Source organism: Cebus imitator, unplaced genomic scaffold, assembly GCF_001604975.1.
Source record: "Cebus imitator isolate Cc_AM_T3 unplaced genomic scaffold, Cebus_imitator-1.0 Scaffold669, whole genome shotgun sequence".
NCBI lineage: Eukaryota > Metazoa > Chordata > Mammalia > Primates > Cebidae > Cebus > Cebus imitator.
The window spans coordinates 408,539-429,043 of record NW_016107984.1 but is presented as its reverse complement, the minus strand read 5'-3'; the positions used below and the strand labels follow the sequence as shown (position 1 = coordinate 429,043).

Sequence of the window (20,505 nt, the reverse complement as noted above, 5' to 3'; positions counted from 1 at the left end):
TATGCACACTTAATTTTTAAAAAAATATAATGCTATCAGGTTTTTCTGTTGGTTTGCTTGTCTATGCCTGCGTCATATAAACATATTAATTAATATTGGCTTGCCATATTTTGATAGCCGTTAAAGCAATTATTTTTACGTTTTTCTTTCATCACCACAGAAAGTTCTTTCATGGCCCATTCCAGGTGAGTCTCATACTCCATTTTGATTTTTATCACAATAGATGAATCTTGCCTGTCCCTGAACTTCATATAAATGAAATCACACAATATGCATAACTGTATATCTAGCTTCTGTCTCTTAACATAATAAAGATTCATACATATCACTGTCTGACTCAGTTTTTCATTTCTGTTTATTGCTAAAAGTGTTCTGTTGTATGCATATGACACAATTTATGATCCATTCTCCTTCTGAGGGCATTTGAGTAATTCAGGGATTGAAATATTTATGAGAATATCCTCTATGTTCATTTTAGTAAAAGTTATAAATACTAGAAGTATATTTTATTAGGCAGCTATGCGGAAGTGTAATTTATTGCTTATAGAAAAGATATATGTTTAACTTTATAAAAACTGCAACATCATTTTTTGAAGTGGTTGGAGTTCTGGTTACCCCACATGTTCATTAACATGTAGTTTTGCTGATCTTTACGTCTTAGCTGTATTTGTGGGTAGGGTGTGAAGCGGTAAATTAGTATAGCTTTAATTGTATATTCCTCAAAAATAATGAGTTTTAACAGCTTTTCAAATGTTTATTGCATAGTTGTATGTTTTCTGTGGTGAAGTGTCTAAGTATTTGCTCATTGTTTTAAAGGTTATTGTCATTATAGATGTAGAGATGCACTGTATAACTTTCAGGCACAAACCTTGTGTCACATGTCTGCGCTGTAAGGAGTCTATCCCAGTTCATGATCCCTCTTTTTATTTTCCTAGCAGTAACTTTGATGAGCATCTTATAATTTTGATGAAAGCTAATTAAATTTAATTTTTGATGCAAAAATTTAATTTCTGTGCTTATGGGTATTGCTTTTTGAACGTTGCCCAAAAAAATCTTTGACTATCCAAAACTGATGAAGATGTTCTATAGTTTCTTCTAGTAATAATACATATATATATATATATGTATTTTATTATTACTTTTTGAGACAGAGTTTTGCTCTGTAGCCCTGTAGCCCAGGCTGGAGTGCACTGACCCGATCTCGCCTCATGGCAACCTCTGCTTCCCATGTTCACGGCAACCTCTTCTTCCCAGGTTCAAGTGATTCTCCTGCCTTGGCCTCCGGAGTAGCTGGGACTACAGGTGCATTCCACCATGCCCAACTAATTTTTGTATTTTTAATAGGGATAGGGTTTTGCTATGTTGCCCGGGCTGGTCTCAAGCTCCTGATCCCAAGTGATGGGATTATACCACGAGCCACCGGGCTCGGTCTAGTTTTAGTTTTTATGTTTACAGCTATAATGACCTCAAACAGATGGAGTTTGCTTTATGGCCCAGGCTGGATTGCAGTGGCATAATCATAGCTCAATGCAGCCTCAGACTCATGGGCTTAGGTGACCCTGCCACCTCAGCCTCTCAAGTATCTGGGACTACAGGTACACACTGTCATGCCTGGCTAATTTTTTTTCTAGTTTTGGCAGACAGAGGATTTTACCATGTTGTCCAGGCTTGCCTTGAACATGGGCTAAAGCAATCCACCTGCGTTGGCTTTCCAAAGTGTTGGGCTTACAGGTGTGAAGCACTGTGCCTGGCTTGTGGTCATTATTGATACTTATATTAGTTCACCCAGGTAATCCACCTCCCTTGGCCTCCCAAAGTGCTGGGATTATAGGTGTGAGCCACCATGCTAGCCAATTCTCTGTTTTTGTAATTCAAATTAGTCTTTTGCCCCTTCAACCTAGAAGTTTTCTGCTTATATAAATTAAGTAGGAATGCAGTCGGCTTCCTATCAATCCCACTTCTAGGAACACCACGGTTAGCCAATGCCGGAGCTCTACATGAGTCAGACTCTTCTGATTGCCACTTTGCCTCTGCTGTCCATTGCAGTAGCTATGCCTACCTTGCCTTTGGTGGTTGAGTGTTGCCACTTGGCCCCTGCCACCTCGGGATCCAATTATTTCCATTTATATTTAAATTTTGTAGTTGAGTGCGGTGCTTACTGTTAGATCTGACATACAGAAAAGCGCAATTACAGGACTCTTCAAAGATGCAGATGCTGCCCTCACAAATCTGTTTCACAAGGCATTGGTCAAGGGTATATCATCTGGATGCTCCCAGCTGGGATGAGTAGATGTAAAGTGACTAATCCACTCCACCATCCCAATCTCCTTGAACCTTTGTATTCCTTCCTCTGCATTAAACCAAGGGAGATCAGGCATTTCCAGCTCACTCACAGTGGATCATCTTCTAATCCATAGTTCAGCTAACTAAGCAAACTATTAGAATCTTTTTTTAACTCCTTGAGTGGCAACATTCAATGCAGAGTCCCTACTTAGTGGGCCCAAATCAGTAAATTCAGCCTGATTCAACCCTGTGTTTCTTATTATCCCACCATTATCCCGCACCCTTAATATCCATTCCCATGCCTGTTCCCCATATTTGTTTATATGAATTAGAAAACTCAAGCAGTTCTTTTTTAGTGTAGCGCACATTCTCAACCTCACCTCTAGGGGCCCATTGGGAATTTAGTGATAGGTCTAGAAGCAAATGGGTGTTGGGGGTGGCTCCTGAGGAGAATCAACATTATCTTGCCTGGCAACTGCCTCAGGGGAGGCCATCATTGTTTCCTCAGGCAGCACAGGGTTTATCTCCTCAGACAAAGGTGGAAAGGCTGATGCCAGCATGGGTCAGGGAGGGGATTTTGCCACTACTGGGCATGGGGAAGCTGTTTCTTCTGGTAAAAAGGTTTTATCAGAGTTACAAACTCAGTGTCCCCAGCTTCATCAGGGTCCTCCCACATGTCACCATTCCACGTTGCAGGTCCTATTTTTTTCCAACCAGTGCCCTCACTTTTGCAGTAGATGCCTGGTGAGGCTGTGCATGCACCTTTTGTTGCAGGCCAGCCACTCGCATGATAAGAGCTTGTGTCTGTGTCTGTTTTTCCACAATTTCATTTCTTTCTCTACAGGAGATAAGACTCACTCAGGGCAATCTTATCAGATTTGAGGCTCAATATCTAAAATCTGCTTCTGAAGCTGGGAGATAGAATCCCTGAGTTCATCTTTTACTTTTTGAGACAGAGTCTTGCTCTGTTGCCAGACTGGAGTGCAGTGGCGCAATCTCAGCTCAGCTCACTGCAACCTCTGCCTCCTGGGTTTAAGCAATTCCCCTGCCTCAGCCTCCTAAGTAGCTGGGACTACAGGTGCACACAAACACATCTGGCTATTTTTTTTTTTTTTTTTTGTTTTTTACTAGTGACAGGGTTTCACCATGTTGGCCAGGATGGTCTTGATCTCCTGACCTCATGATCTGCATGCTTCAGCCTCCCAAAGTGCTGGGATTACAGGCTTTAGCCACCATGCCTGGCCTAGTTCATCACTTTCTTTCATCACTTGGTCCCTTGAATGTAGGAGCAAACAACTGGCTTCATTTTGTTCCTTGGTTTCCACATATAGTCAAAGGTATTATATATAGTGTCACTAAACTCTTTGCCTCTCATGAGTAATGACTCAGGAGTGTCAAATGCATTTATTTTGCATAACTCTCTAAACAGTTCATGTCAAGGACTACCAGTGTTCTTCATACTATTAGAAGTAGAGTCTTTAGCGTTTTGGGGTCCAATCATATTAAGCAGCCAACTCCTGAAACCCCAAAACCAACAAAAGAACTCCATTTCTAATATTCTGTTCCTCTAAAATGATTCCTGGTATGAAAATCTGTATTGGGGTTCTCTAGAGGGACAGAACTAATGAAATGTATGTGTGTGTATGTACCTATATATGTAATATATATTACATATATGTAGGCAATATATTACATACATACACATATACATGTGTAATATGTAATATTACATACATATATACATATGCAATATGTAATATGTATATGTGTATGTATATATTACCTACATATATGTATATATGTATGTATATGATATATTACCCACATATATGTATATATGTATATGATATAGTAATACATATATGTATATATGTATGTATATACTATATTAATACATATATGTATATGTATGTATATAATATATATTACACACACATATATGTTATATATTACATATATACATACATATGTACATACATACAGAACTAATGGAATGTATGTGTGTATGTATGTATATACGTATATATGTATACATATTCATGTGTATATACATATATATTACAAATTAATATATATATTACCTACATATATTACATATGTATATACATATGTATGTATATACATATATATGCTGGGATATATACATATATGTAGTAATGTATACACACATGCATGTGTAATATATGTGTATATATATGTAATAGATTACCTACATATATGTGTATATACACACATACATGTAGGCAATCTATTACATATATACATATATGTATATACATACATATGTAGGTAATCTATTACACATATACACATATAACATATTACATATGCATGTGTGTATACATTACCTACATATATGTATATAATACATGTATATATATGTGTGTATGTATATGTTTGACCATAGTATTGTTTTTTTTTCCATAGTATTTTTAATATTGTGTTGAATCTGGGTAGGAACAGGGTGACAGTTGTCAGAGGAAACTTCATAATAAAAAGATACAGTTGATTATCATGATTCATGGTATTTATGTTCTGGAAAGTTACCACAAGCACTTAATGAATATTAAGTGATATTGAATATTAAGTAATATTGAATCATTGCTTCCAGAAGAAACACAGGATTAGTTCCTGCCAGCTTCTGCCCACATTTTTGTTAGCCAATCCATACATAATCTTGTTTTATATGGGTTTCTTTTAAAAAATATCTCATTTAATATACATAGTTGATTTCTTAATATTGAATTTATGGCCAACGGCACTACAACTCATGCCTGAATAAAGCTTATTTAACACACACATTTTTTCCACAGGCACATCACATCCTTCTTGCACTTAGGAACATGAGAGACAGTTCTTCAGTCCTACAGTAGGGGACTATTCTAAACAGTGAAATCACCAGCAAACCCCAGAAAACTGAAAAGTGTGGCACCGCCTGTACCAGGGAAGGGCACTTGTTTATACTACAAGAACTGAAACAAGAAGCCAGAGTATTGCCTTTTTCCGTTTCACCAGGGAATATGTATGTTAGCTGACTGAAATTTTTAAGTGCTCAGTGCATGTACTTGATAACGACAGAACCAAGAGTATTGATTTTGGGCTTACAGATAAGTTTTAATGAGTAGATAAATTTGTAGTCACAAAATCCATGAATAATGAGGATTAACTGTATGAAGATCAGTAAAGATTCTGAGATTAGATTGAAAATTATGGTCTTTAAAGTTCACACTGGAAAGAGAAACCAGAAAGGCTGAAATAAATAAATGGTTAAAAAATTATATATGTATATTTATGTATGTAATATATACAGTTATATATATAATATACATTATATATATGAAAAGGATGACTATGAAAAAAGTAGAGTTGTGTGAGGTACAAGACTGTTTATGAAATAAATTGACAAATAGGGAAATTTTATGATTTGATGGCTATGGCAGGTTCATTAATGACAACTGTGGTAGAAGAAAATAAAGATACAACAGCAGAATAAAACTACATACGTGATCTTGTTTCCATAGCCTACATGTATGCTTTTTCTGGACATTGGCTTTTTGTGTGAATCAGCTAGAGTGAGAATAACTGTCTGGACAATAGTAGTTTTCTTTTGCACATGAAAAATTATTTCTCTCTGAAATTGTAATTTGGTGTTGATGAATGGAAGAGAAAAGAAGAGCCAGGCAAGGTGGCTCTTGCCTGTAATCCCAGCACTTTGGGAGGCTGAGGCAGGCAGATCACTTGATGTCAGGAGTTTGAGACCAGTCTGGCCAATATGATGAAATCCCATCTCTACTAAAAACACAAAAATTAGGGGCCAGGTGTGGTTGCTTATGCCTGTAATCACAGTACTTTGGAAGCTGAGGTGGGCAGATCACCTGAGGTCAGGAGTTTGAGACCAGCTTGGCCAAGATAGCAAAACCCTGTCTCTACTGAAAATACAAAAATCAGCTGGGCATGGTGGTGGGTGCCTGTAATCCCAGCTACTCAGGAGGCTGAGGCTGGAGAATCACTTGAACCCAGGAGGTGGAGATTGCAGTGAGCCAAGATCATGCAACTGCCCTTCAGCCTGGGCATGACAGAGTAAGACTCCATCTCAAAAGGAAAAAAAATACAAAAATTAGCCAGGTGTGGTGGCAGGTGCCTGTAATCCCAGCTACTTGAGAGGATGAGGCAGGAGAATCACTTGAACCTGGGAAGGAGAGGTTGCAATGAGCCAAGATTGCAGCACTGCAGTCCAGACTGGGCAACAGAGCTAGACTCTGTCTGAAAAAAATAAAAATAAAATAAAATAAAATAAAGAAAAGAAAAGATGCAGTGATGCATTAGAAACATATGTATTAGTGAGTATTTTACAGCAGAAGATAAAAACTTAGGTACACATTTGCCTCCTCCAAACTTAATTTTTCCTTTGCTCTTGCCCCTCAAACACTATTGCCTAATATTTTCTTTCTGGCAATTATCCCTATTCAATCCTTTCTATGATTCCCCTTCATGCCTCTATAATTCATCCAAAAGTATGATTTGTTGCATTTTGTGTTTATTCCACTTTATCCAGTTTTGACAGTCACATTTCTAAAGTGCCAGATTAGTGTGTTTTTATTTGCAGATTCCTCTCCTCTTTTTTCCTGTTTGGTTTCTTTTGTCTAATCCTGAGGGAGTGAGATGTATGCCCTCAGGATTACTTTCAGACCAGATGCCTGGGCGATTCTAGAGCATTTACATATGAAGTCCCATAGACACTGTAGAGAAAACATAGGGAAAAAATACTATGAGTGTGGGAATAATTTTGGCAGGAAGTCACCCTTCATTGACACTGAAAGAACTCAAAAAGGCAAAACAAGCTTTGAATATAATGAATGTAGGGAAATCTTTAAGAAACCAAGTCTCTCTCAGCATACATACACAGAAAAGAAAACCTTTCAAAATAGTCATTATGGGAGTTCTTTTTGGCATATGTCAGTTCTCCCTAAACATCAGCAAACACACATAGGAGAAAAACTCTATGAATGTAATGAGTGTGGGAAATCTCTCAGCCACAGGTCATCTCTCATAGCACATAAAAGGATACACAGAGGGGAGAAACCTTATGAATGTACTGAATGTGGGAAAACCTTCACAAATAGGTCAGGTTTTACAGTTCCTTGGCAGATACACACAGGGCAAAAACTCTATGAGTGTATTGAATGTAGGAAAGCCTTCAGATAAAAGTCAGGCCTTACAGTACATCAGAGAACACACACAGGTGAGAAACCCTATGACCGTAGTGAATGTGGAAAAAAATTCTGTGAGGAGTCAAATCTCCGAGTACAGCAGAGAATTCACACAGGGGAGAAAACCTATGATTGTAAAGAATGTGGAAAAAACTTTGTTTATAATTCATTCCTCATAGCACATCAAAGGATACACACAAGTGTAAGACCCTGTGAATGTACTGAATGTGGGAAAACATTCTCACAAAAGCCAAACTTCACTTACCATCAGAGAACTCATACTGGAGAAAGGCCCTATGAACTTAATGAATGTGGGAAGTCTTTCACAGTGAAGTCAAAACTTATTGTGCATCAGAGAACTCACTCATGGGAAAAACCCTGTGAATGCAATGAATGTGGGAAAACCTTTTTCCAGAAGTCATCTCTTATAGTACATCAGAGAATGCACATGGGGAGAATCCATATAAATGTAATGAATGTGGGAAAAGTTTTTCCCAGAAGTTGTCCCTTATTGTACATCAAAAAAGACATTAAAAAGAGAAGCCATATAAAATGTATTCAATGCAGCAAAACATTTAACCAGAAATCAGCTCTTACTAAACATCAAAGAACTCACTCAGGAGAGAAACTTCATAAATGTAGCTAATGCAGCAAAACTTTTTACCACAAGTCATCCCTCACAGTATATTGGAGAACCCACACAGGAGAGAAACCCTACAAATGTTCTCAATGTGAGAAGACCTTCTACCAGAACTCATCACTCATAGCACATCAGAAAACACATAGAAGGCAGAAATCCTATGAATCTACAAATGTGGAAAAGCCTTTTATCAGAGTTCACTAATCTGAGAAAGAACAGAGAGAAGTCCCTCTAAGCATCTTCTGAAAGTCTAGAAACCTTTTTTTTTTTTTAGATAAATACTGATTTTAATTAAACATAAGGTAAACTCTAGGTATCCGTCATCTTTCAGCCTAAAAATTAGCAAAAACTGTTGAAACAAGGCACAGTTTTTTCCCCATATTTGTTATGTTGTGTCTCCAGTTACAAAAAAATTTTAATGAAAACGGTAAACATAAAAATAGAAGTTTGAGATTTTTTAAAAAGTGTATAAAAACCCCCACAAAACTTGTCAATGTTGTTCCTTATCCTACAAAATAGCACCAGTAAGAGGAGTAAAAGATGTTAAAAACCATTACTATAGCATTTCTGAAATGCAGCTTCTGAACTCCCATTCCCCCTAAAAATGACTTATCGTGGAATAAAAAAAAATTTAAAAATCTCCAGAGGGAGAACTGAGCTTTCATTGCCATTTTCCCTGTCATCTCTTAGATGAGGGAAAGGTGTGAGAAGTGTGCTTCTGTCCCTGACTGCTGTCACTGCATCTGAGTTTAGTAAAAAGATGAGGAATGAAGGTAGCAGACTTCTAATCTGGGGACCTGTGCCAGTGGAGGGTAGGTCTCTTGGAGAGGGGATGGGTTTGAGGGAGTGTCTTATCTAAGCTCCTTCCTTCACACTCTTCTCCTAGGGAAGAGGGAGGTATGGAGGAGCTGTAGTTGTCTACATAATATGTGGCAGCTTATATTATAGAACTCAGCACACCCCTTCCTGAGCTCCCCAGACGGTTCTATTGCAGTCACTGGGAGGGATTTAGCTAAGAGTGGCCCCTGCCCTTGGGTTTGTGGGGGAAAAAATAGCCCTGAATGTGATGATGATGTCATCCCTGCTGAAATCATCATCATTATGGAAAATACTCTAATGGGTCCCGTGCAGACTCCACATCTTGTATTTAGGCAAGGGGAATGTGCCGGGTAAAAGACATATACAATATTTCCTCTTCTGCTTTCCCTGAAAAAAACCATCCTGGACCCTTAAAAATGTCCTGTAGTTACATGCCTACAACTGCACACGCCTGGCAACAGAGTCGCAGCCAGTTTTCAGAAATTAAAGTCTTGCAATAACTGTCTTGGGTGATTTTTCAGCATTAACCTGAGTATTGGAGAGCTGTCGGCACTGTGGTTTTGGTATCTCAGCCATTGTTTCTCTGAGTGGTAGATCCAGGAAGGAAAGAAAAAGCCACGCTGCTACCTACTTCAAGTTTTAAAGTTTTAAGAGAAGGAAAAAATGAGCACCGTGTTTGGCTGCTCCAAGCAGCCAGGTCTGAATTGTGCACCAGGAGGCGGCACCTTGGGCTCCCCCTGCAAGAGAGTCAGGTGGCTCTGCCCCCACTGAGGAGGAGGGAACTGAGGTACGTGCTATGGCCCACAGAGCTGAGGAAGAGCAGGGCCTGGGGATTCCTTCAGGAATCACACCTCCTGGGTCCTGACTCTGCCACACACCCAGTGGATTTGGAGCCTGGCTGGAACTATTCGCATGCAAAGTAGTCCTTTAGAGGGGCGAAGGGGTATCGGATGACGGGCACACTCCAGGACCTTCCCAGCAGCTTCTGGGCGGGCGCCACGGCCCATGTTGGAAACGTCTGTGTAGTGCACAGGAAAGCCAACGATCCTTTCGAGCTCAGTGCACCACAGAACATCTTCTTTGCCATTCATGACAACAGGGAAAAGTTGGTTTTTCCCCTGTTTGATTGAGTTCGACTTGGTGGTTATTGTCTGTCCTTTCTTTAACTTGGCTATCCTATTGTATTCCAAGCAGTCCTGCAGCTCGAGTTTATCATTCTTTGATGCTCTCACGGGCCTGTTCATCCCAGGAAGATTGCCCCAAAAATATCGGGCCCTGTGAGCAGCAGAAACTTTGATGGCATCAATCATCACTGGATTACACTCCAGGAACCGCGAGATGTCCCTCTTGTCGCCAACCTTCATGGCTACAACATTCTCAAACATCCAGAAGAGCGGCCGGTCATCACCCTCCCTGGGGCGTGAGTAATTCAGCAGGTGGTAAAATTCAAAGAAGAGCCGGCCAGTGCCCTCATATAGGCCTTTCCTGGCTGGATTCACATTTGAGAGATCATTGCATGGGCTTCCACCTATCACCAAGTCAAATGGGCCCCATTCTTCAATACTTTTCTTTGTGATGTTCCTCACGTCGTTCACGTATTTGATATGCCCCTCGTGCTTCATGGTTCCAACAGCGATGGACTTCTCACACGCTTCGGAGGCGACGTACTTTCCCACCTTTATGCCCAACTCTTTGAGGACTAGGTAGCCTTTGCGATTCCATCAAACAGAGATAGGACTTGAATGGGCCGCCTTCGGGCTGCGGGAATGGCAGGGTACAGCTTGGGGGCTTCGTATTCAAGCCCCGTGTCACTGGTGAAGAAGGCCTGTAGGCGCACGTTCCAGTCCTTCCGGCGCCGCAGGATGCCGTGACAGCGCTGCGGGAGACTCATGTAGCAGCTCCAGGGCTCCTGCAGCTTGGCCTCGGCCGCTGTTCCTGTGCCCACCAGCACCTCCAAGCACTCCACACAGAAGCACAGGCAGCAGCTCGTGTTGCTGCAGAGCAGCAGCTCTCGGCCCTCACAGCACACAGTGCAGTAAGACTGATAGCCATCATCACCATACTTGTAAAACAGCGCGAGGAACTGATCCCGGCATGTCTGACAGAGGCCCCCCTCAAAGACAGGGTGAAAGGACACGGGATTTTTCCTGCCACAAGACAAACAGCCTTCTTCCAGGCTGCTCTTGTTGTTGGGAACATCTGAAGCCATTTGTTCTCAGGTCTGATCTTTATCCCCTAGGTCTTTGCCGTTGTTATAGCAATTTGTCTTGAGGCGCTTGGGTGGGGGGCAGTAGTCAGAGGCGGCTGAGTAGTCAGCTGTGCGTCTTTGAGTCTTGTTCTCGTATTTCTTTGATTCTAATTTCCTACTGCCTGCATGATGCACCTTCGACTTATTAACCACTGGTTGCATGTTGTTGGGTTTGAGGCCCTCGATCCCAGTGGGCTTGAAGCCCCCGTGGGCCCACTCCAGCATGGGCTTCAGCTGGTCCTCCAATGAGTCTCCAGGGCTGCTGGGGAAGGTCTTGCCTGCTTGCACCCTAGCTTTCTCGAGAGCATGGTACATGGCTTTTCGATAGGAGACGAGCTTATTGAAGGTGGCCAAATTAAAGTGCTGGCTGAACAGCCCCAGTGCCACCAGTTTGTCTGCAGAGATCTCGGAGAACTTGCCATCGCCAAACCACTGGACCCACCGCATGCCCGACATGGCCTGTCGCTTGGAGGTGGCCTTCCAAGATACCACCATGGCGGGCCACCAGGAGAAGCCCTTGATCTTCCCCCACACGAGGTCCCCTATTCCAAACTCCTTCCCATCCTGATACTCTGAACTGTCTCCATCTCTACTGTCTGCCTCCACCTGCGGGGACTCCATGCCCTCCTGCTGGCTGTCCTGGGCTAGGCGGGCGTAGGGGGTACTGCTGCTCTGGGGCATCACATCTGTGTCCTCTGTATCGTCTGTCAGGTCAATGGTGAGGTAAGGGCTGGGAGGGGACGACCATGGCATGCCTGCCGATGCTGTCGCCCGCCGTCTCATGGACCTGGTAGCCGGGAACTCCACTGGGGACTCCTCCACATGGCTGCGGCCCTGCCGGCCTCGGGTGGAACGTGGGGAAGGCCGGTGCCTCTCCCTGCTGGAGGCACTGTTGTTATTTCGGGTTTGGACAGCTGGGCTTTCTGACCGAGTCCTGGTTTCCTGGAAGAGCTTCGGCATCACTGGGGTGTCAGAACCATCCCCATCTTCCCCATCGCCATTGCCTGTCAAGTCCTGCGTATAGCTTAGCAGACTGGACACCTCCCTCTTGGAGAGTCTCAAGCTTGATCTTCGGCCTCTGATCTCGGGGGTGCGGATGGCCTCCAGGATTGGGGGCGAGTCGGAGGACTTGTTACGGCAGGCCCCATTGACGAGGATCGAGTCTTCCCTCCCGCCTGCGCCCTCCTCTCCATTGAGATGCCTGGTGTCTCCCTGTATGCTTTCCTGCCGCAGGGCTGACTTGGGCGCCGCTGGGCAGCGGAGCCGCAGGTTGGGGCGGGCTGGCGTGAGGCTGGCGGGAGGCCGGCGGGCGGCCGCGCAGGGCGCTGGGCTTGCGAATCTCCGGCGCCGATTGCCGAACTAGGTTTACTTGGGCCACTTAACCCTCGCGCTGCGGTCCGGGCGCTGCCGCCCGCTCGCCCGCCCGCCAGGGAGGCGGTCCCGTTCGTCGGTGGGCGCTCGGAGCGTCCACGCGGGCTGTGACCGCCGAGCCGGGGGCCTTTTTTGTTGTTGTTGTTGTTGAGACAGAATCTTGCTCTGGTCACCAGATTGGAGTGCAATGGCACGATCTTGGCTCACTGCAACCTCTACCTCCCGGGTTTAAGTGATTCTCCTGCCCCAACCTCCTGAGTAGCTGGAATTACAGGTGCCCACCACTATGCCCAGCTAATTTTTGTATTTTTAGTAGAGACGGTGTTTCGCAATGTTGGCCAGGCTGGTCTCGAACTCCTGACCTCATGATCCGCCCACCTTGGCCTCCCAAAGTGCTGGGATTACAGGCGTGAGCCACCACACCTGGCCCAGAAACCTTTGTTTACTTGACCTACTCAGCTTACATTAAAAACAGTGAAGGGAGGGCTGGGTGTGGTAGCTCACGCCTGTAATCCCAGCACTTTGGGAGGCTGAGGTGGGTGGATTGTGAGGTCGGGAGATCGAGACTAGCTTGATCAACATGGAGAAACCCTGTCTCTACTAAAAACACAAAAAATTAGCCAGGCATGGTGATGCATGCCTGTAATCCCAGCTACTCAGGAGGCTGAGGTAGGAGAACTGCTTGAAACTGGGAGGTAGAGGTTGCAGTGAGCTGAGATCAAGTCACTGCACTCCAGCCTGGGCGACAGAACAAGATGCCATCTCAAAACCAACCAACCAAACAAACAAACAAAACAGTGAAGGAGGGCTGGGCATGGTGGCACATGCCTGTAATCCAAGCACTTTGGAAGGCCGAGGTGGGTGGATTGCCTGAGCTCAGGAGTTTAAGACCACCCTGTGCAACATGGTGAAACCTCGTCTCTACTAAAATATAAAAAATTAGGAGGGCATGGTGGTGGTGCCTGTAATCCCAGCTACTTGGGAGGCTGAGGCTGGAGAATCGCTGGAACCCAGGAGGCAGAGGTTGCAGTGATCTGAGATCACACCACTGCACTCCAGCTGGGAGANAAAAAAAAAAAAAAAAAAAAAAAAAAGTGAAGGGGAGAAACTTTGTAAACATGAGAAATATTTTGCCCAGAAATGAAGGACCATCTTAGTGAGCAGCACATATTCGACATTTGAAACATCTTATGACTATTTTGAATAAGTCGTAGCTTTCAAAATGATTCATTTTTGGTTATATATCAGATATTTTAGCTCACTGGAAATATACCAGTTTGGGAATTGAGACTAGAAACTTTCTCTAGTAATACTATACTAAAATTCTTATTTCTGATACAACAAAATTTTTTTGAAAATATTCAGTTGCAGAAACACTGTGTACTAGGACGCTAACTTCAAAATGAGCAATTAGGTTGAATAGTCATAAACATAGCAAACACGAATGCAAAGTGTCATTAGGTTATATGAGTATGCTATATAAGAGAAATATTGTATGTGTTGATTTTTTTCACTGGAACCCATCATAATCTTATGTAAATGTACACTTAATTTAATAATTTTAATGAGGTGTTTAAAATTTCCCACACATAGTGTTTTTCTTTTTTTAGCTTTAAGAAAAAAATGTCATATGGTACCAAAAGAGAGACTGCATAGCCAAGTCAATTCTAAGCAAAAAGAACAAAGCTGGAGGCATCACACTACCTGACTTCAAACTATACTACAAGGCTATAGTAATGAAAACAGCATGGTACTGGTACCAAAACAGAGATATAGACCAATGGAACAGAACAGAGGCCTCGGAGGCAATGCCACACATCTACAACCATCTGATCTTTGACAAATCTGAGAAAAATAAGCAATGGGGAAAGGATTCCCTGTTTAATAAATGGTATTGGGAAAACTGGCTAGCCATGTGCAGAAGGCAGAAATTGGACCCCTTCCTGACACCTTACCCTAAAATTAACTCCAGATGGATTAAAGACTTAAACATAAGACCTAACACCATAAAAACCCTAGAAGAAAACCTAGGCAAAACCATTCAGGACATAGGCATAGGCAAGGACTTCATGATGAAAACACCAAAAGCATTGGCAACAAAAGCCAAAATAGGCAAATGGGATCTAATCAAACTCCATAGCTTCTGCACAGCAAAAGAAACAATTATTAGAGTGAATCAGCAACCAACAGAATGGGAAAATATTTTTGCAATCTACCCATCTGACAAAGGGTTAATATTCAGAATCTACAAAGAACTAAATCAGATTTACAAGAAACAAACAAACAAACCCATTCAAAAGTGGGCAAAGGATATGAACAGACACTTTACAAAAGAGGATATATATGAGACCAACAAACATATGAAAAAATGCTCATCATCACTGGTCATTAGAGAAATGCAAATCAAAACTACATTGAGATACTACCTCACGCCAGTTAGAATGGCGATCATTTAAAAAATCTGGAGACAACAGATGCCGGAGAGGACGTGGAGAAATAGGAACACTTTTACACTATTGGTGGGGGTGTAAATTAGTTCAAACATGTGGAAGACAGCGTGGCAATTCCTCAAGGACCTAGAAATAGAAATTTCATTTGACCCAGCAATCCCATTACTGGGTATATATCCAAGGATTAGAAATCATTCTATTATAAAGACACATGCACACGTATGTTCATTGTAGCACTGTTTACAATAGCAAAGACTTGGAACCAACCCAAATGCCCATCGATGATAGACTGAACAGGGAAAATGTGGCACAGGGAAAACGTGGCACATATACACCATAGAATACTATGTAGCCATAAAAAACGAGTTTGTGTCCTTTGTAGGAACATGGATGAACCTGGAAACCATCATTCTCAGCAAACTGACACAAGAACAGAAAACCAAACACTGCATGTTCTCACTCATAGGCGGGTGTTGAACAACGAGAACACATGGACACAGGGAGGGCAGCACCACACACTGAGGTCTGTTGCGGGGGACTAGGGGAGGGACAGTGGGGGGTAGGGAGTTGGGGAGTGATAACATGGGGAGAAATGCCAGATGTAGGTGATGGGGATGGAGGCAGCAAACCACGTATGTCATGTATGTACCTATGCAACAATCCTGCATGTTCTTCACATGTACCCCAGAACCTAAAGTGCAATAAAATATATATTAAAAAAAGAAAAAAATGTATATTTTTAATAAAATATTTGTGGAGTGTAAATTGATGTATTAAAATATTGTTACATTCTAGTCATATATAGATAAGTGTTACCATTTGATATGGCTTGGCTCTGTGTCCCACCCAAATCTCATGTCAAATTGTAATTCCCATGTGTCAGGGAAGGGGCTTGGTGGGAGGTGATTGGATCATGGGGGTGGAGTTCCTCCTTGCTGTTCTTGTGATAGTGAATTCTCATGAGATTTCATAGTTTAAAAGTGTGGCACTTACCCCTTTTCTGTGTCTCTCCTGCTCTGCTATGGCAAAATGTGCCTTGCTTCCCCTTCACCTTCAGCCATGATTGTAAGTTTCCTGAGGTGTCTTAAGCTATGTGGGACTGTGAGTCAATTAAACCTCATTTCTTTATAAATTACCCAGTCTCGTGTAGTTCTTTATAGCAGCATGATAATACACTAATACACCATTATTACTAAACTACTTACCCAGTAAGGAATCCAGATAGGCCAGACATGGTGGCTCATACCTGTAAACCCAGCACTTTGGGAGGCCATTGCAGGAGGATTGCTTCAGCCCAGGATTTTGAGGCCGGCCTAGACAACACTGTGAGACACTGTCTCTATAATAAAAATGTATTATTAAACAAAAAAGAACCCATACAGTGTGATTGTAAACTCAGTCAGCCAAATGGAATAATAAACTATGCAACAGTTAAATACATTATTTAAAGGATTTTTGCTTCCACCCATGAAAGGAATTTTTGCTTCCACCCATTCTCCAGGATTTGTTGTCTTAAACAGCTGGCAAACTGGCCAAGACATATGAATTTGAAATAACTAGAAAACTGGAAAAATGTATGAAACAATTGTTTTAAGACTTGGATATTAGGAATTGCACAATCGTGATTCCTGAAAGAAAGGAAGCAAATATGGCCAGTTCTGTGATTGGCACAGCTTCTTGTCAGAAGGAAATTCCCAGACTATGGCAAAGATAGAAATAACTCCAAACATATTCTAGGAAGCATAAATATTTCAGAGTTCAAGAAGGTTAAGGCTGTAGTATGTGGACTGGCATACTGGAAAGGGAGCTAGCAGAGAGAGCTTGCGAAATCTGAGTACCAATCTGCATATGCAATGGGTCAATTCTTTAAAGCTTGGCAAAGAACAGCTGCTGCCAAAGGAGCAATTATTGGGGAACTCGAAGACAAACACTTCCCAGAGCTCATACAGAGTTGGGAATCATTCAAGCTTCCACCAGCCAAGACTCTTCCTCCTTCAGTTCCTGAGATGACAGTCTGTTTTTCTGTTAGTATGGATTTTTGAAGGTCCCATGGGTATACTGGGAGTGGGCAAGGATTGGGATGTTTGGGCTGCCATAACAAAATACCACAGGCTTGGCATAAACAACAGACTCATTTATTTTTGCATAATTCTGTAGGCTTAAAGTCCATCATCAAGGTGCTGCTGGCAAATTCTCTTTCTGGTAAGTGCTTCTGGCTTCTGGATAGCTGCCTTTTCACTATATCGTCACATGGCATTTCCTCATGATTTTCATGGTGGGGGGATAGGGGAGAGAGAGCTTGTGCTCTAGTATCTCTTCTTTCAGAGACATAGCCTATCAGATCAGGTCCCCAATCCTACTACCTTATGTAACCTTCCCTGCTGCCAAAGAGGCCCTTTCTCAAAATAAAGCCACACTAGGGCTTAGGGCTTCAATATATAAATTTTGGGGGAACACAAACAATTCATTTATTATATTCTGCCCCTAGCTCCTCAAAGTCCATGTCCTTGCATTTGAAATGCATGCATTCCATCCCAACACTCAATCTAGCATTAATTCTATAGATCTAAAATCCAAAGTGTCATCTAAATGTTATCTAAATCATAAAAGGATGATCCTTGAGGTATGATTCATTCTGAGGCAAAGTTTCCAGCTATGAAATCAGTGAAACCAGACAAGGTATGTGCTCCCAAAATGTAGTGGTGGCATTTGCATAGGATAGACATTCCCATTCTACAAGGGAGAAATCTGAAAGAAAGGGGTGATGGTCCCAAGCCAGTCCAAAACCAGCAAGACAAATTCCATTAGATCTAAGGCTTGAGAATGACTTCTTTAGTGCCTGGGCATGGTGGCTCATGCCTGTTATCTCAGCACTTGAAATGGGTGGATCACTTGAGATCAGGAGTTGGAGACCAGGGTGACCAACATGGTGACATCCCACCTCTACTGAAAATACAAAATTAACTGGGCATGGTGGTGCACTCCTGTAATCCCAGCTACTTGGGAGACTGAGGCAGAATTGCTTGAATCCAGGAGATGGAGGTTGCAGTGAGCCAAAATTGCACCATTGCACTCCAGCCTGGGCAACAGGAGTGAAGCTCCATCTCTAGGAAAAAACAAACAAACAAAAAAACCTCTTTGGCTCAATGCCTTTCCTACCTGGGGTAGTGGCCTCTACCCCCCCCGGCCCTCAGTGGTTGTCCCACCCCACAATTCTGTGGAGTGGCCCTGCCCACAAGGCTCCAGGGAGGGTTAGCCTGGTCTGTTTAAACTGAAGAGGTGGTGTCTTCATTCTTTGAAACCAAGGAGGCAGCCTTGATGATCTTTGGGGTCATTCTTCCCTTACGAAGAATAGTGCATCTCTCAACCAAATAGCTCTATTGTCCCATTCTGCAAAACCTAAGAAGACCAGTCGCCTTCCCTTCTTTATCACTTCACTTCAATTTGACAGTGTTTTTGCTCATATAATTCCTTAATTTCTCTGTTGAGTGGAAATCCAGCCACATCCTTAGTGTTTTCTTTAGAACATGCTTCTCTTTTGCAATATGGATAGCCTGAGAATTTTACAAATCCTTAAGTTCTGGTTCTCTTTTGCCAATCATTTCAATTCTCTGTCTTCTCAGATTTTACTGTAAGCAGTCAGGAGGAACCAGGGCACACCTTCCTTGTTTTGCTTAGAAATCTCAACTAAAGGCCGGGTGAGATGGCTCACACCTATAATCCCAGCACTTTGGGAGGCCAAGGTGGGTGGATCATGAGGTCAGGAGTTTGAGATCAATCTGACCAACATGGTGAAACCCCTTCTCTCCTAAAAATACAAAAATTATCCAGGCGTGGTGGTGTGCACCTGTAATCCCAGCTACTCAGGAGGCTGAGGCAGGAGAATTGCTTGAACTCAGGAGGCAGAGGTTGCAGTGACGTGGGGCTGAGCCAGTGCACTCCAGCTTGGGTGACAGAGCAAGCCTACATCTCAAAAAATAAAATAAAATAAAATAAAAAAAAATCTAAACTAAATATCTGGTTTTATCACTTACAAATTCTACCTTCCACAAAACTAAGACATAAACATTCAATTCATAACAGATGCTTAAAATGAGCCTTCCAGCCTCTAGAATATGCAATTACTCAGCCTCTTCTCCTCCTACTGGAGCCTCTATCTCTTCATTTATAAATGGGTAGAATTATTTATATCTGAAAGAGTGGAACTAAGTATTGAACAAACCATTATTACTTGTCTAATGTATGCCCCCTGCCTCATGCCTAGTGGGTCCAGAAAAGGGAGCTTAGATATTAAGACTGCACAATTCCAGCTCAGCAACTGGGTGCCATCATGCTCTGTGGTCTCAGAGTAACATTCTATTAAAGAGAAAGGGAAAATGGGAGAGGTTAGGAACCAACGCTCAGTCTCCATGGGGTGTTAGGGCCCTCACGTCTATTACTAGCCTCAGGTGTTCCTTTACAACAATGGACTAACACAGTGGCCCTGGGCTTGGGATTACGCTAGCACCAAGCATTCATACTGGAAGGCTGAGGTGGCAGGATTGCTTGAGCTGGGGAGGTTGAAGCTGTGGTGAGCTTCCTGGGTTCAAGTGATTCTCACACCTCAGCCTCCTGAGTAGCTGGGATTACATGCCAACATGCCCAGCTAATTTTTGCATTTTTAACAGAGACAGGGTTTTGCCATGTTGGCCAGGCTGGTCTTGAACACCTGGCCTCAAGTGATCCTCCTGCCTCAGCCTCACAAAGTGCTGGGATTACTGGCATGAGCCACTGTGCCTGGCCCAAGTAATTATTTTGTATTGATCGATTTTTTCATTGTTTCCTGCACTTCAGTTTAGATTTTAGGGTTTTGTGTACACTTATAAAAAATGAGATCATGTCTTAAATATTATTTATTATTTTTGAGACAGAGTCTCGCTCTATTGCCCGGTGCTCAGGCTGGAGTGCAGTGCTGCAGTCTTGGCTCACTGCAACCTCCACTCCCTAGGTTCAAGCAATTCTCATGCCTCAGCCTCCCAAGTAGCTGGGATTACAGGTGCTGGCTACCATACCTGGCTAATTTTTGTATTTTTAGTAGAGATGGGGTTTCACCAAATTGGCCAGGCTGGTCTCAAACTCCTGACCTCAAGTGATCTGCCTGCATCAGCCTCCCAATGTGCTAGGATTACAGGGATGAGCCACTGTGCCCAGCCAATATCCTTGAGTAACTTGCATTTAAAATTTTATGATATGTTGTGAACTCTTTCCATGTCTCTATTCTGTCTTGATAAAATATCCTTAATGGCCAAATATTTTTTCACTTTTCAAAACTGCATTTGGTTTTATCCATATCCTATATTTTGACATTTAGACAATTTCTGTTTTTGCTTGTGTGGGGGATTTTTGCATTAAAAGTAGACAAGATAATTTTGACCAACTTGTGAAATAAAGAAAACAGACAAAGCTGAGCAAAATATTTTAGGCTGGGCATGGTGGCTCACACCT

General features: G+C 42.5%; 1 pseudogene across 1 annotated transcript in view; it reads right to left on the bottom strand.

The window, feature by feature from the left end:
* Window positions 1-8,392: 8,392 nt before the first annotated feature.
* Window positions 8,393-20,505, bottom strand: part of LOC108295934 — a 13,006-nt pseudogene continuing 893 nt past the window's right edge. Inside the window, exon 2 of the transcript XR_005198297.1 lies at window positions 8,393-12,559. The product of XR_005198297.1 is annotated as a DNA (cytosine-5)-methyltransferase 3B-like (transcript). The remainder of the gene's footprint in view (window positions 12,560-20,505) is intronic.